Here is a 15,787-nt window from a genome sequence, read left to right as displayed (position 1 = left end):
AACATTCATTTTGGACCTGTACATATTTTTTTTATGGTTAAAATTCATAATCAAAACTTTTTTCAGTGTAAAAGCAATGATGTATAATTTTATTTAAATGATTCGTCTACATACAAATGTTATGCCATAGCACCTTTAAGTATGTTGTTTCACTTGTTACACACATGCATACAACAATGGAGGCAATATGGTGCGGCTGGGTAGCGCAGTGGACTAAGCACTTGCCTACCACCGCAGAGACTCTGGGATCGAATCCAGCTGTCAGCGGTACCTCCGGCTTGGTCAGTCGTCCCTACTAACACAATTGGCAGTGTTAGCGGGTGGTAAGCCGGTGGGGTATGTATCCTGGTCATTGTAAACAGCGACTCCTACTGGTCGGTCGGGGCGCCTGCTCAGCAGGTAAGGGATCTGGGGGAGGTAGTGTGATCCTCCCACACGTTACATTCCCCCAGTGAGAGTCCTCGCTGTCAGGTGAAAAGAAGCGGCTGGCTGACTCCACATGTATCGATCGGAGGAGACATGTGATAGTCTTCACCCTCCCTAGGCCGACAGTGGGGGGGAAATGCGCCCAACGACCAGGAAGGGAATTGGCATAACGACTAAATTGGGATGGGAGAAAAATACGGGGGAAAAAGTGAGGACAAAAAATTTAAAAAACAACAAACAATGGAGGCAATATAATTTACTTCAGTTACTGTCACAGGGATTACATTCAATCTTTATACTCGATAAATACACTGAGTAGTTAAACTAATTTACAGTGTCATCGAGATGTCATATTATAATAAGGCATACATGTTACATGCGTTAATAAATACAGAAACATCAGACCTTCATGCCTTCAGTAGATTTTCTGACCTGCACGGTTTCAGCCAGCTAATCACACAACCCACAAGGGTATGCGATTCAACACAAACCACCATTGACCTCATTTTGACCTCTGACAAGTCCATGATCTCCAGTAAAGGGGTGATAGCATGCGGGTTAAGTGATCATTATATGATTTTCTGTACCCGCAAAAAGCTAAAACAGAAGGCCGGCTGTCACAAAACAGTCACATCTAGAGACCTCAAAACTTACTCTAGAGAGGCCTTTAACCTAGAACTGGGGAGCTTGGACTGGTCAGATGAGCTCAGTGGTACACAGGTTGAAGAAACATGGCTTGGATTCAAAACCAAATTCACAGCAATACTCAACAACATGGCACCGATAAGAACCACCAGGGTTAAAAATCGCGCTGAGGCATGGATGCACACTGAAATACTGGCCGCTATGAAAACCAGAGACAAAAAATGCTCTGAACTTCATAAAAGTCAGACAAAGCTTTCCAAAAGCTCAAACAGTGAACTCCAAGCCCACGTGGTTGAACTAAAAATCCAAAGAAACAGACTAAGAAATGACGTAAACATCATGATCAGAACCGCAAAAAGAAATTTCATCAACGACAAAACGGAGGAAAACAAAAACAAACCCTGCGAACTTTGGAAATTACTCAATAATCAACTAGGCTGCAGTAAAAAACTTAAAACCAGATTCTCAAACATAAACATAAAGACGGACAACACGCTCATCACAGACAAGCTGGATGTAGCCAATTACTTAAACATCTTCTTCACAAACATAGCCACAACACTGGTAAACAAACTACCCTCCCACTCAGGGCATTATGGGGTAGAACACATAGTAGCATACTACAAAAACCTAGGGGTCCACAAAGACGACTTCAAACTTGAAATGGTAACAACCGATGAGGTACTCAAAAAATTGAGCGCCCTCCAACCTAACAAGGCCACTGGCCATGACAACATCCCCTCCAAATTCCTCAGAGACGCAGCAGCCGCCATCACCCCAGTCATCACACACATAATAAACCTCTCTATAAGACAGGGGCACGTCCCCAAGGACTTCAAAATTGCGAGAGTGACCCCTCTACACAAAAAGGGCAGCAAATTAGACCCAGGCAACTACCGCCCTGTTTCTATTCTTACCTCCATCTCGAAAGTCATGGAGAAAATAGTCTACGAACAGGTCGAAAAGTACCTGGCGGAAAAAAACCTAATCTACGAATTCCAATCTGGCTTCAGAACGTCCCACTCCACTGACACATGCCTCCTCTATTTGAACGACCACATCAAACAAGAGGTGGACGCTGGCAAATACTGCGGCATGGTCATGCTGGACCTACAAAAGGCCTTCGACACTGTCAATCACTCCATTCTAATGGACAAGCTAAAAGCAATTGGTTTTGATAGCCTATCAGTGAGCTGGATGCAATCCTACCTGGAGGGGAGAGAACAGATGGTAGAGGTAAACGGTACTCTATCCCCCCCCCTCACAGTGAGCTGTGGTGTTCCACAAGGAAGCATACTAGGACCGCTACTCTTCCTAATTTATGCAAATGACATGTCGTCAGCCTGTGACTGCAACTTGTTCCTGTTTGCGGACGACTCAGCCCTGCTGGTCTCTGACAAGAACAAATTGCAGGTTGAAAAAACCCTCAGCACGGAACTAGGCAAAATCTGCATATGGCTCGCTGATAACAAACTATCATTACACATGGGCAAAACAGAGTCCATTCTCTTCGGTTCAAATAACAAACTCAGCAAGACCGACGGTTTCTCAGTTACAGTGGGTGACAATATTGTCACAAGGAAAGACGAAATTACCTACCTGGGTTCCATCCTAGAGGCAAATCTTTCCTGTGACAAAATGGCATCCAATGTAATAAAAAAAGTCAACCAACGAACTAGATTCTTGTACCGGATCTCCTCTCTGGTAAACAAGAATACCCTGAAGACTCTGGCAGGAGCACTCATTCAAGGGTACTATGACTATGCGTGCACCTCATGGTACCAAAGCACCTCAAAGGCGCTTAAAACAAAATTACAAACATCACAAAACAAACTGGTCAGACTACTACTTGACCTGAACCCCAGAACCCACCTCACCCCTGCCCACTTTGCCAACCTAGGATGGCTTAGAGTAGACGACAGAGTACAGCAACTTGCAATGGGCCTGGTCTACAAGATACACTATACGACCGGGGTGCCCATGTACATGTCAAAATACTTCCCAAAGGTCAGTGAATACCACAACCACTACACCAGAGGAAGCTCAACAAATCATGTTAAACCCAGATTCGGCTCAAACAAGGGACTAAACACGTTCCGCAATTATGCCACAACAATGTGGAACGCCCTACCCAAAGCTGTAAAGGAATGTGAATCCCTGCCCACATTCAAAACCGCCCTTAAAGAGCACCTACGGGAGGCTGCAATTCGAAACTGGCCACCGTAAATGCCCAAAACCCCCACCACCTCCTAATAGACAGTCTCCTCCCCACCGCATGTATATATTCCCTCCCCGCCGTATGTATATTTCCCTCCCACCCACCCACCCCCTCCTAATGTACAGTCCCCTCCCCATCATATGTATATACTCTGTCAGGATCTAGGGGTAACAGTACTGTATATTTGAATACCGCCTATGTCACAAATGTATCAGTACTAAATACCTATATGTCCCTATGCCATAAATGTCATGTATGTTGTGTATGTCATAAATGTCTATATGAATTGAAAATGGGGGACCCTGATGGAAACAAGACAAACGTCTTTCTCAGGTCTGCATCCCCTTAACAATTGTATGTATTGAGCCGTACTGTATTGTACCCATTCTGCAATCTGTTAAATAAAGTTTTCATTCATTCATTCATTCAGACAATCAGTAATAAGTAATAGAGTAATAAAAAATAAAACAGGTAATCATTTAAAAACAACAACATATTGTGGTGACCTGATTGGTCATCAAGGTTCTAAACCGACCCATAGACACTAGAGTGTCTAGTTTCACATTCAACCCCCAAAAAACTGGACTAAGAAAATCAATTATTGAATTTTGAATAATCAAATAATTTAATTGATTATTTCTCCAACCTCTACTATCCATCCATCCATCCATCCATCCATCCATCCATCCATCCATCCATCCATCCATCCATCCATCCATCCATCCATCCATCCATCCATCCATCCATCCATCCATCCATCCATCCATCCATCCATCCATCCATCCATCCATCCATTCATCAGAGCCTGGGGTCTCATTCATCAAAATGTTATTTATCTTTATCCTAGATTCAAACCTGTATGATCATTTCAAACTGATGAAAAGTATACCTATAGGCTATAGCATTCATACTTTGGAATGGATAATGATAAAAACGTTTGTATCACTGACATTTTTAGAACATGCATGTAAAACCTCATAAATGACAACTTTGTCTCAAAGTTGGTGTAACCTTTGTGTGTAAGAACCTTTTAGAAGTGAGATCCTTGGCTGTATTGCGGTGTTGCGTATAATGTCATGCAGTACATGTTTCGGCCACAAGAGGGTGCACTCATGTTTTAAATTCAAGACTGGACAATTTTCTTGTTCTTTTATCTTCTAAGCATTTTGTAATCACTGGATTAGTGATGGTGAATTAATCCTTGATGTGAAGCTAGATTAGTGGTTTTAACATCTCTTTCATCAATATCCAACAGTTACTGATGCTCTGACTCACACGCATGCACGCACACACACACACACACACACACACACACACACACACACACACACACACACACACACACGCACACACATACATATGCACACACACGCACACACATACATACGCACACACATACATACGCACACACACACATACATACGCACACACACACACACACACACACATACATATTATAGATGTCGTGACAGCTGACACTGTGTACTCAGATGAACAAACAGGCGTGTGAAGGAGAGTTTTAGTGTCTGTGTGTGTGTGTTGTTTAAATATAGTGAATTCCAGTGGGTTTTTTCTTTGCTCCCTGGGATCCTTGTGAACCACAGTGAGAGCTTCAGAGAGAGAGAGAGGGAGAGAGAGAGATGGAGAGAGAGGGAGAGAGAGGGAGAGAGATGGAGAGAGAGGGAGAGAGAGGGAGAGAGAGATGGAGAGAGAGGGAGAGAGAAGGGTAGAAGAATAAGAAAGAGGAAAGAGAGAATTAGCAGGAAGTCTATGAATAAACATATATGGAGCAAAAAACCAACAACAAAAGAATAAAGAGATTGAAGCAAATATAGCTAAAGAGAAAGGACAAAACAGGCAGTTTGGAATGGAAAGACAGAGAGAGTTCTGATGAAACCTTGGCTTAAACCCATCCAGGCAACACTCTGAGCCTTCATTTGACCTTCGGCCCCAGCCTATACGACGCCCGACTCTTGACCTCATTAGCTCACGGACCAGCAGGCCTCTAATTGGCACCGTTGCCTTATTAGCCGTGTCTGCTATTTTCGATGCCGCCCAGAGAGCAGACACACTGTGACATTCTCAGTGTGACAGAAGGCTAAAGCCATCGCACTGGAAACCAGGGATGTGTTCAGTTTACTTTCAATTAACTTGTGATATTATTATTATTATTATTATTATTATTATTATTATTATTATTATTATTATTATTATTATTATTATTATTATTATTATTATTATTATTATTATTATTATTATTATTATTATTATTATTATTATTATTATTATTATTATTATTATTATTATTATTATTATTATTATTATTATTATTATTATTATTATTATTATTATTATTATTATTATTATTATTATTATTATTATAAATACTAAATTAAACTCAAATAAACTCAGTAGTACTAATTTGTATATTTTGTACCCAGTTTAACCACCTGTACATTGCTGTTGCACTACTGTAACATTTGCACTCTGGTTTAATGCCAAACTTATTTTTGTTGCACTGTACTTGTGCTGTATAATGAGAATATATTTGAATCTAATCGAATGTAATCTAAAATAACACCGGTCTTCCTCAACCAAAATTCAGAACAAAACTGAAACAAACCAAAAAGCCATTTAAAGCTCTTTGATGGTCGTTGGCATTGGGAGTGTGTCGGAAGTTACTGGACTCATCAATTATGGTCTGTAGGCGGATATTTAATGGTGAAAAATGCATGACCTCCGCCAGCCTCAAATACAACCGCCCTCCCTCCACCCACAGTGCCGGTGCACAAGCCAACATGACGGCCAAAAAACACACATTCAAGATTCGGCAGAACCGCTCATTTATTAAACACAAATACAAAATTAAACTCAAATAACACCGGCCTTCCTCAACCAAAATCCTGAAGTAAACTGAAACTAGCCCATTTAAAGGCCCCATGAAATCAAAATAGATTTTTGCCATTTCCTAGAAATCTAAAATAAATAAATTGAACAGTCATCCAGCACAGCATCATTATGAATTGAAAATGGGGGACTCTGATGTAAACAAGACGAAAGTCTTTCTCTGGTCTGCATCCCCTTAACAATTGTGTGTATTGAGCCGTACTGTATTGTACCCATTCTGCAATCTGTTAATAACATTGTTGTAACTGAGCTAGCACTCTGCCTCTTTAACTAAATTTAACAAATGTTAGCTAGCTAGCTAACGTTACTAATGTTGCATAATGTTGCTAACCTATGTTGCTAACATTAGCTTGCAAGCTAATGGATTGGCCGTAATGCACATTCAGCACTATTGGCTACTATAACTGCCAGTCAATATCCAAGACAGGTCCCTCCCTAGCTTCCTGTTTTTACAGGAAACACATAAATGATGTGGAATCAAATAGCATTTCATGGGGACTTTAAGGTGAGACAGTCTAGGTGAATTGGCAATAAAAAAATAATATATAGATATCACTATGAAACTTTCCCAGTTTGTTATGTACATAACAACTAAGAAAAAACATATTGCATGTTTTCAGAGATTTTATGTTTATATACCCAAAATAGGCGTTACCTAATATGCGCTAATTTGCATCTATCACCAGGAACAGAATCACGAACATTGGATGATGCCAGATAAAAAAAAAAATCATTATGTTGACACATAACACAATGAACTTTTTACAGAAGGGATGTCTTTTTATCATCCCATAAATCAGGAAATACTGTCTACAGTCATAAAAAAATCGATTTTTTCGCCAGGTTTTTTGGTATAAATGTACTATAAATCAGGCTATGAATGATATATCAACAAATCCCTCTGTAAAAAGAATCAGGATATAGATAGGAATAAATGTGGAAAGTATGGTGTGTGTAGGTGCTAGGGAAATGGTTAATTTCATCTCTTACGTGTAAGAAAAACGCATAATTTGTTTTTCTGTAATTGTGATTTCTGGACACAATCAGACAAGATTAAGTAAAATAAACAACTAATAGTTTGTGTTTTTGATATTTTATTGCCACTAGTTTGAAATAAGACATGTTAAGGAAGCAAAATATTTAAAAGAAATCTCAAAATCGACCAAAGTTTTTTTTGGTGCCTATTCACCTTAAAGCCCTGAGCCCATAGGGCCCACACCTGGGACAGCTCCTCTTTTACGAGGTGCCCCAGGTGTGGCTGATGCCTCGTTATCACTCTGGCGTTGGGAGCCTTTTGTCTCACCAGCCACCCGACTGCCAAGTCGACGAGACGAGTGGCTCCCACGCCGCTTCAATCAATTGACCTATCTCTGTGTTTTATTTTTTTTATTATTTTTTAAACAAACATATAAACAAACATGACAACACACGATAAGATATACAAGCATTATTAACAGTGCACATCCAATGAAATCACCATATAGTTAAATGTCTTATACAGGATATACCCTCAATACCTGCTATCTAATACCCTACACACATATGCTCTAGCTCGTACCCCCCCCTCCCGGACCCCCCATTGGATAATCCATCCATTATCCCACGCTCCTAACCAGACACTACCATTATATGCTAGCTTTTATTATCTCCACCACTTCTAACCACATTTTCATTTTTGATTAATTGAGACCCAAAATTCTTGCTGTAGATATTTCTTGATAAATCACATCGAGATATGTAATAATCGAGACCTTTCGGCAAATTTTTTCTGGTTGGAACCATCGTGATGCTATCAGCTTTTTAGCCACTGTGATACCCGATAAAACCAATCTCTTTAGCTGTGGCTGTACTGCATTCTCAAAAACATCATTCAGCAGTAATACAGAGGGGTGTACAGGTATATTCAGAGTTAAGAGATTTGATAATTGCTGGGTCACCTCTTTCCAGAATATTTTAACTGGTGGGCAGTCCCAGTACATGTGCATAAATGTCCCCTCGTCCCCATTTGTACATAAGGAGCATTTGGAGTCTTGTTTAAGACCCATTCTGTTCAGTCTTATAGGAGTCAAGTATGTCCTATGGATATAGTTAAGATTGATTTGTTGATGGTCCGGGTTCCTTGATGCAAGTCGAACATTTGCCCAGGCTTCTTGCCACTCAAAATCTATTTCCAGGTCTGGTATATCCCTCCTCCAAATAGAGTCTAGGTGGAGGGTTTCATACGAGGCCGTTAGTAATTGATGATAAAAATCTGATACAAAACCTCTCGATGTCTCTCTTTCATAGAAAAATGTGTGGTATCTGTGGTGTGCAATTGGTATCGTTAATGGAACACCGTGAGCCTTCAAACATGCCAATAACTGTGCGTAGAAATAATATGTGGACTTGGTGAGATAAATTTTTTTGCGTATTTCATCGAAACTACAGAAACCCTGTTTGTTGAAAACGTCTCCTAATGAGTGTATGCCTTGCTTTTCCCATCTAGGGAATCTTATAGGTTGTTTTCCAATCAAGAGTGCATTGTTATTGAATAAGGGAGTATGATTATGCCATTTATGTGGGATAGAATCTTTTTTTTGTGTTTCACGCCATATCCGGATCGCATGAGTGATTATGGGGTCAATTGACCTATCTCAAACCCTGCCCTCTTTTCTTGATCCTCCAATCGCAACGGTTGCTTCTATCGATAGCTTTGTGACATCATCATTGGAATGTTCAAAATCCTAATCTCGTAATGTGAGATTGTACACCGGAAAGGGTTAAACTTTTGACACAAGAAGAAGGTCATCCCTGTCCAAACTGATAAGATATTCTTGTATTGCTCCCATTGGGGAAATTCAGGCATCATAGCAGCATGGGGGGGGGAAGTAGAGGTATGGGCAGGGTAATAGTAGAAAGACATAAATATAGGCAATACAGTTATAGTAAAGATAGAAATAAGCAGTGTAAACAATATAATCAACTCTGAATATAAGCATGTGAGCAAGCATGCAGTGTAACCAAAGGTGCAGATGAGGGTCTGTATGTCCTCTTACCAAATAGTAGAGGATGAAAGCTCTGTCGTTTTTTAATCGATTGGATTCTAAGTGACTCCAACATCGCCAGAAACACAGCCGCAGAGGACACGGAACAGAGGAGGAAGTCGGGGAGGGGAGGGGGGGGGGGGGGGGGGGGGTTCCTCACAGAAGAATAAAACCCCTTCCAGTTGAGAAATTATGTCCAGCGGACAAACTTAATAAACAGGCCCTCAGAAGCAGGCCATTAGTTTCATGGGCCTGTTGAAACATAACTTAACTGAAGCCACATGGAGCTGTTCGCAGGGACGGTTAATCGTCCGGAGATTATGGAGCGCTCCTCGGGTGTTTGAAGACGTAGCCTGGAGTCGAGGCTGGAGCGGAGCAAGAGTGAATGAAAAGAAAACAGCCACAATGTTAACACAAACCGGAGCAACGCTGGTCCTGCTTAGCCGAACGAAAGCCCTCCCCAACCAGTGTCCGAGCCTCCTGCAGGGGGTTGGAGGTGCACTGGAGGCTAGGGTAAGCCTCCTACAGAGGGTAGAGTGGTTGGAGGTGCACTGGAGGCTAGGGTAAGCCTCCTACAGAGGGTAGAGTGGTTGGAGGTGGACTGGAGGCTATAGGTAAGCCTCCTACAGAGGGTAGAGTGGTTGGAGGTGGACTGGAGGCTATAGGTAAGCCTCCTACAGAGGGTAGAGTGGTTGGAGGTGGACTGGAGGCTATAGGTAAGCCTTCCACTACAGATTAAAGGGGTTGGAGGTGCACTGGAGGCTAGGGTAAGTCTCCTACAGGGGGTAGAGGGGTTGGAGGTGAACTGGAGGCTAGGTTAAGCATACAGGGGGTAGAGGGGTTGGAGGTGAACTGGAGGCTAGGTTAAGCATACAGGGGGTAGAGGGGTTGGAGGTGAACTGGAGGCTAGGTTAAGCATACAGGGGGTAGAGGGGTTGGAGGTGAACTGGAGGCTAGGTTAAGCATACAGGGGGTAGAGGGGTTGGAGGTGAACTGGAGGCTAGGGTAAGCATACAGGGGGTAGAGGGGTTGGAGGTGAACTGGAGGCTAGGGTAAGTCTCCTACAGGGGGTAGAGGGGTTGGAGGTGAACTGGAGGCTAGGGTAAGCCTACAGGGGGTAGAGGGGTTGGAGGTGGACCTGAGGCTGGGGGGGGGGGGGGGGGGGGGAGGCTACAGGGAGCTGGGTTTGGGCCTGCGTTCTGCGTTCAGTAAACCTGGGGTCTGGTTGGATGCTGTTTGCCAGTGTCCTCAGGCTCACACTTACTTTTACATTATTAACATGACTCACTCCACTTGGGAACAGCCAGGGGAGTGTTTGTGTATAATGTGTGTGTGTGTGTGTGTGTGTGTGTGTGTGTGTGTGTGTATGTATATGTGTGTGTTATAAATGAATAACCTAATATTTTGGCATATTTCCTCCTCATTTCCCTCCTAAGTTTGCAGGATTGAGGGAGCAGGGTTTTCATAAAGTCCATAAAGTTTATATTACACTAGATCATCTTAATCAGACCTGCGGTAGAACTCTTACCTGTCTGCGTTCCAGTGCTGTGAGTGTCTAGGGGTTGCTGGGTTTGTGGAGGACTGACCTAGTCTGCCTCTCTGTCTTTCTCTGGGTCATGTGTGTACATGAATCTGTGCAATTACAGCAAAAATGCAAAAACAACTGCTCAAGTGTGTGCGCGTGTGTGTGTGTGTGTGTGTGTGTGTGTGTGTGTGTGTGTGTGTGTGTGTGTGTGTGTGTGTGTGTGTGTGTGTGTGTGTGTGTGTGTGTGTGTGTGTGTGTGTGTGTGTGTGTGTGTGTGTGTGTGTGTGTGTGTGTGTGTGTGTGTGTGTGTGTGTGTGTATGGTTGATATACTGTATCTAGTTTAGTGGCAGAGTTTAGGCTACTTAAAGAAATATGTTGTTATATCTGTTGGTGCAGTATATAGTTGATGTATCTAGTTTAGTTAAATAAATGTTGTTATGCTGTATGGTTGATATATCTAGTTTAGTTAAAGAGATAAGTTGTTATGCTGTATGGTTGATATATCTAGTTTAGTTAAAGAGATAAGTTGTTATGCTGTATGGTTGATATATCTGGTTTAGTTAAAGAGATAAGTTGTTATGCTGTATGGTTGATATATCTGGTTTAGTTAAAGAGATAAGTTGTTATGCTGTATGGTTGATATATCTGGTTTAGTTAAAGAGATAAGTTGTTATGCTGTATGGTTGATATATCTGGTTTAGTTAAAGAGATAAGTTGTTATGCTGTATGGTTGATATATCTGGTTTAGTTAAAGAGATAAGTTGTTATGCTGTATGGTTGATATATCTGGTTTAGTTAAAGAGATAAGTTGTTATGCTGTATGGTTGATATATCTGGTTTAGTTAAAGAGATAAGTTGTTATGCTGTATGGTTGATATATCTTGGTGCTACTGGAGGTGCCCCATGACTCAACAGGTAAAGAGACACAGTAGCGACGGTGACTATGATGAAGGGCCATAAAACATTAGTGATACAGTGTCACAAAGTTACCAAAGTAGGGCCGCGTTCGCACTGCGTTGTAGAAGGGAACATCCATCACGCTCTACAGCAGCGTTTAGGATGGAGGAGGCTGGTCTGGTCCCCACTGGAGATTTATCACTGCATGGAGACACAGGTCCTCTCTTCACTCATCCGTCCACCCAAGCTTGTGTGTGTGTGTGTGTGTGCGTGTGCGTGTACGTGCGTGTGTGTGTGTGTGTGTGTGAGCACCCAGGTACAGTACCAGTCTGATACCAGTACTATTATCTGAACATAAATCCTGCTGCCGTAACAGCCGTGAAATTAGCTGGTTTGCCTTAGAGGCACAACTAACAGCCGGCTTTCATCTTTACACACACACACACACACGCATGCACGCACGCACGCACGCACGCACACACAAACACACGCACACACATTTGCTTTCATCTCCATGCTCCTTATGAACCGTCAGTCTCAATCACAGTAATGCTCCTCAATCTGTCATCTCCTCTCCACCTACCTGCCTGCTCTGCCTTCCACAAAAACCCTCACTGATCCTATCCCACTGTGTAAGAGCCAGAACACTGCATGTCTATACAGCCAAGAGTATGTTTTTTTAATGGTTTTTAATGTTTTTTTTAATGTTTTTTAATGGTTTTTTATGTTTCATATATTTAATTTTCAGTTTTTGAATTGCATAAAGGTACAAACAAAATTATAACACATATAGAGAGACGGACAAACAACAGACAACAAAAACAAAGAAACAATAAACGGAATATCAATAATAATACCTGGGGTCGGGGATAAGGGCTGTGTGATATGAGGATATACACAATAGAAAAGTCTCTATCGGGGCGCCAGGGTGGCGCACCACGTACAGCACTGCGGTGCAACGCGGCCGTCCCGGGCTCGACTCCCGGACCCGGCGACCTTTGCCAAATGTCTTCCCCCCTCTATCTCCCATACTTCCTCTCTCTCTCTACCGGACTGCCCGGTAAAACCAATAAAATATCTACCAAAAAACATAATAATAAAAAAATAAAAAGTCTCCATCGATAGGTTAAACACTCCCAACACAGCAGACCTCTTCTAGCACCGAGCGTTTCCACGAGAGGATGACGGTGATGACGACATGGAAGGCAGCTGTAGCTCTGTTCAGTGTCACTTCTAAACAACAACAGGAGCAAAAGTAGAGCTTATCAAACAAATTAGTTACTGGCCCAAGAGACCAAGGTGATGCTGTTCATAACAATGCTGGCTGATTTATTATTTCTATTTCTATTACAGAAAAATGAAAGTAGTCTGATGGGCATAATCGAATTGAAAGAAAAATTTAACAAAAACATGAGTCTGGCAGCTATAAACAATAAAAAACACCATGAGCACATCTCCCCCTTCCTCCACCCTCCCTCCCACCCAATAGACACTTCCCTAAATGAAGCATCAACAAACCCCTATGTGAGGGGCACTGGGCGTGTAGCCTAAATAATAAAAGTCTCTCCGAAGGCCTTTCATCCAAGAGCATTATGTTAACAATCATATAACAACTGTACTCCAATGTGACAAGCTACACAAACAAATACAGACTCCACTGTTATGCTATCCAAGAAAATACACAATGAAGATTAAATAATGTTGTAAATCATTTTTTATAGGGACATCATTATGAATATTGGCTCATTTCTTGGACGGTACAGTATTGTACTCTTTAATGAAACACAACAACAGGTTCAGTAGTCTGGGCTCTCATATCTACATGTCTCACATCAACATGTCTCATATCAACATGTCTCATATCAACATGTCTCATATCAACATGTCTCATATCAACATGTCTCATATCAACATGTCTCACATCAACATGTCTCATATCAACATGTCTCACATCAACATGTCTCACATCAACATGTCTCATATCAACATGTCTCACATCAACATGTCTCACATCAACATGTCTCACATCAACATGTCTCATATCAACATGTCTCACATCAACATGTCTCATATCAACATGTCTCACATCAACATGTCTCACATCAACATGTCTCATATCAATATACAACAACAACAACAACACTCAGAGAGATGCCTACCCATAACGTCAGCTATACTACTATAAATACTATACATGTGTTATTAGGATAGGGCTTTATTTCATTCCTGCCATGGAGCAAGACACCTCACTTGAATGAACCAGCGAACACAATATTGTTGTAACTAAGAGATTTGCTGGATAAAGGAATCCAGCAGACGAACAGGAGCGATGGCAGCACCCGCTCATCAGCGCCTCGCCCACGCGTGGGTGTAACTACCACAGCGCTCAGCGCATCCAGACTACTGTTTTCAGTGCGGCTACACAGTCGATGCTTTTCGGCAGATGTTATGGAGGTGTCTTTTTTTTTTTTTAATGCATGAAGAGGGGGGTAAAGTCCGGCTGAAGGGTTGTTATTCTAAGTCCAGTTGCTTTCCATTAGTCAGGAGTGTTTAGGATGGCCCCACTGTAGATTTATCACTGCCCTGGGCTCAGAGTGGCTGCACGGAGACACGGGTTGTCTCTTCACTCATCCACCCACCCAAGCCTTGCACGTGTGTGTGTGTGTGTGTGTGTGTGTGCGTGTGCGTGTGCGTGTGTGTGTGTGTGTGTGTCTTCCGCTATAAGACCTGGGACGGAAACCCTTTCATATTTCGACAGAAACTAGTCAGTTTCACAACAGCTTACATAAACGTGAGGACATACATACACACACACACACACACACACACACACACACACACACACACACACACACACACACACACACACACACACACACACACACACACACACACACACACACACACACACACACACATAGATACACACACCCACTAGCTAAAATCCACACTAATGTGAAGACACACACAAATAGATGTACCGACACATACAAACGGACACATGCATGCACACACACACACACACACACACACACACACACACACACACACACACACACACACACACACACACACACACACACACACACACACACACACACACACACACACACACACACACACACACACACACACACACACACACACACACACACACACACACACACACACACACACACACACACACACACACACACACACACACACACACACACACACACACACACACACACACACACACACACACACACACACACACACACACACACACACACACACACACACACACACACACACACACACACACACAGTCACACACGCAGTGAGCGCCAGGGAGGAGACAATCTGAGCCCACCTGCAGTGAAGCTTGTACATTCTGCTCGTGTGTCTTAATAAATTATACACATTCTTGGCCATCGTCACAGTGAATTATTAAAATAACGTTCTTTTAAGCATTCCCAGTAACTAGGATAAACGGTCCGTGTTAAACACCAGCTCAACAAATGAGAATGTCTGTAAGCCTTAACGCACAGTGATATGATATGTACAGCATACGACCTGCAGGCTAATCATTCTGACGAGTCACCTCACCTCACCTCACCAGGCCTGAAGAGTCTAGTCTTGGTCTGGTTAGTCCACGGGTCCTCTGTACTTAGACTGGTTAGCCTGCTTGGCATGGGTCATCTGTACTTAGACTGGTTAGCCTGCTTGGCATGGGTCATCTGTACTTAGACTGGTTAGCCTGCTTGGCATGGGTCCTCTGTACTTAGACTGGTTAGCCTGCTTGGCATGGGTCCTCTGTACTTAGACTGGTTAGCCTGCTTGGCATGGGTCCCCTGTACTTAGACTGGTTAGCCTGCTTGGCATGGGTCCTCTGGCTGGTTAGCCTGCTTGGCACGGGTCCTCTCTACTCTGAGTGGTTACCCTGCTTGGCATGGGTCCTCTCTACTCTGGCTGGTTAGCCTATCCTGCCCAGAATGGTAACTTGCGTAAGCCCGCTTGTATAACGCTGGCATGGTGTAGCTCGGGCAGATGGAGCTGTGTGTGTACTGTATGTGCGTCTGTGTGTGTGTGTTTACAATACAGTATGTGTGTGCGTGTGTTTACAGTAGGTGTGTGTGTGTGTGTGTGTGTCCTGGTTCTCA

General features: G+C 42.6%; 1 protein-coding gene across 1 annotated transcript in view; it reads left to right on the top strand.

The window, feature by feature from the left end:
• The window catches only part of LOC311244098 (extracellular matrix protein 2), a 51,165-nt gene that overhangs the window by 21,593 nt on the left and 13,785 nt on the right, over positions 1 to 15,787 (top strand). The window lies entirely within an intron of this gene.

This window comes from Notolepis coatsorum (genome assembly GCF_963971535.1).
Source record: "Notolepis coatsorum genome assembly, chromosome: 17".
NCBI classification, from domain to species: Eukaryota; Metazoa; Chordata; class Actinopteri; order Aulopiformes; family Paralepididae; genus Notolepis; species Notolepis coatsorum.
The sequence above is the reverse complement of the archived record's forward strand: the minus strand, read 5'-3'. Positions and strand labels throughout refer to the sequence as shown.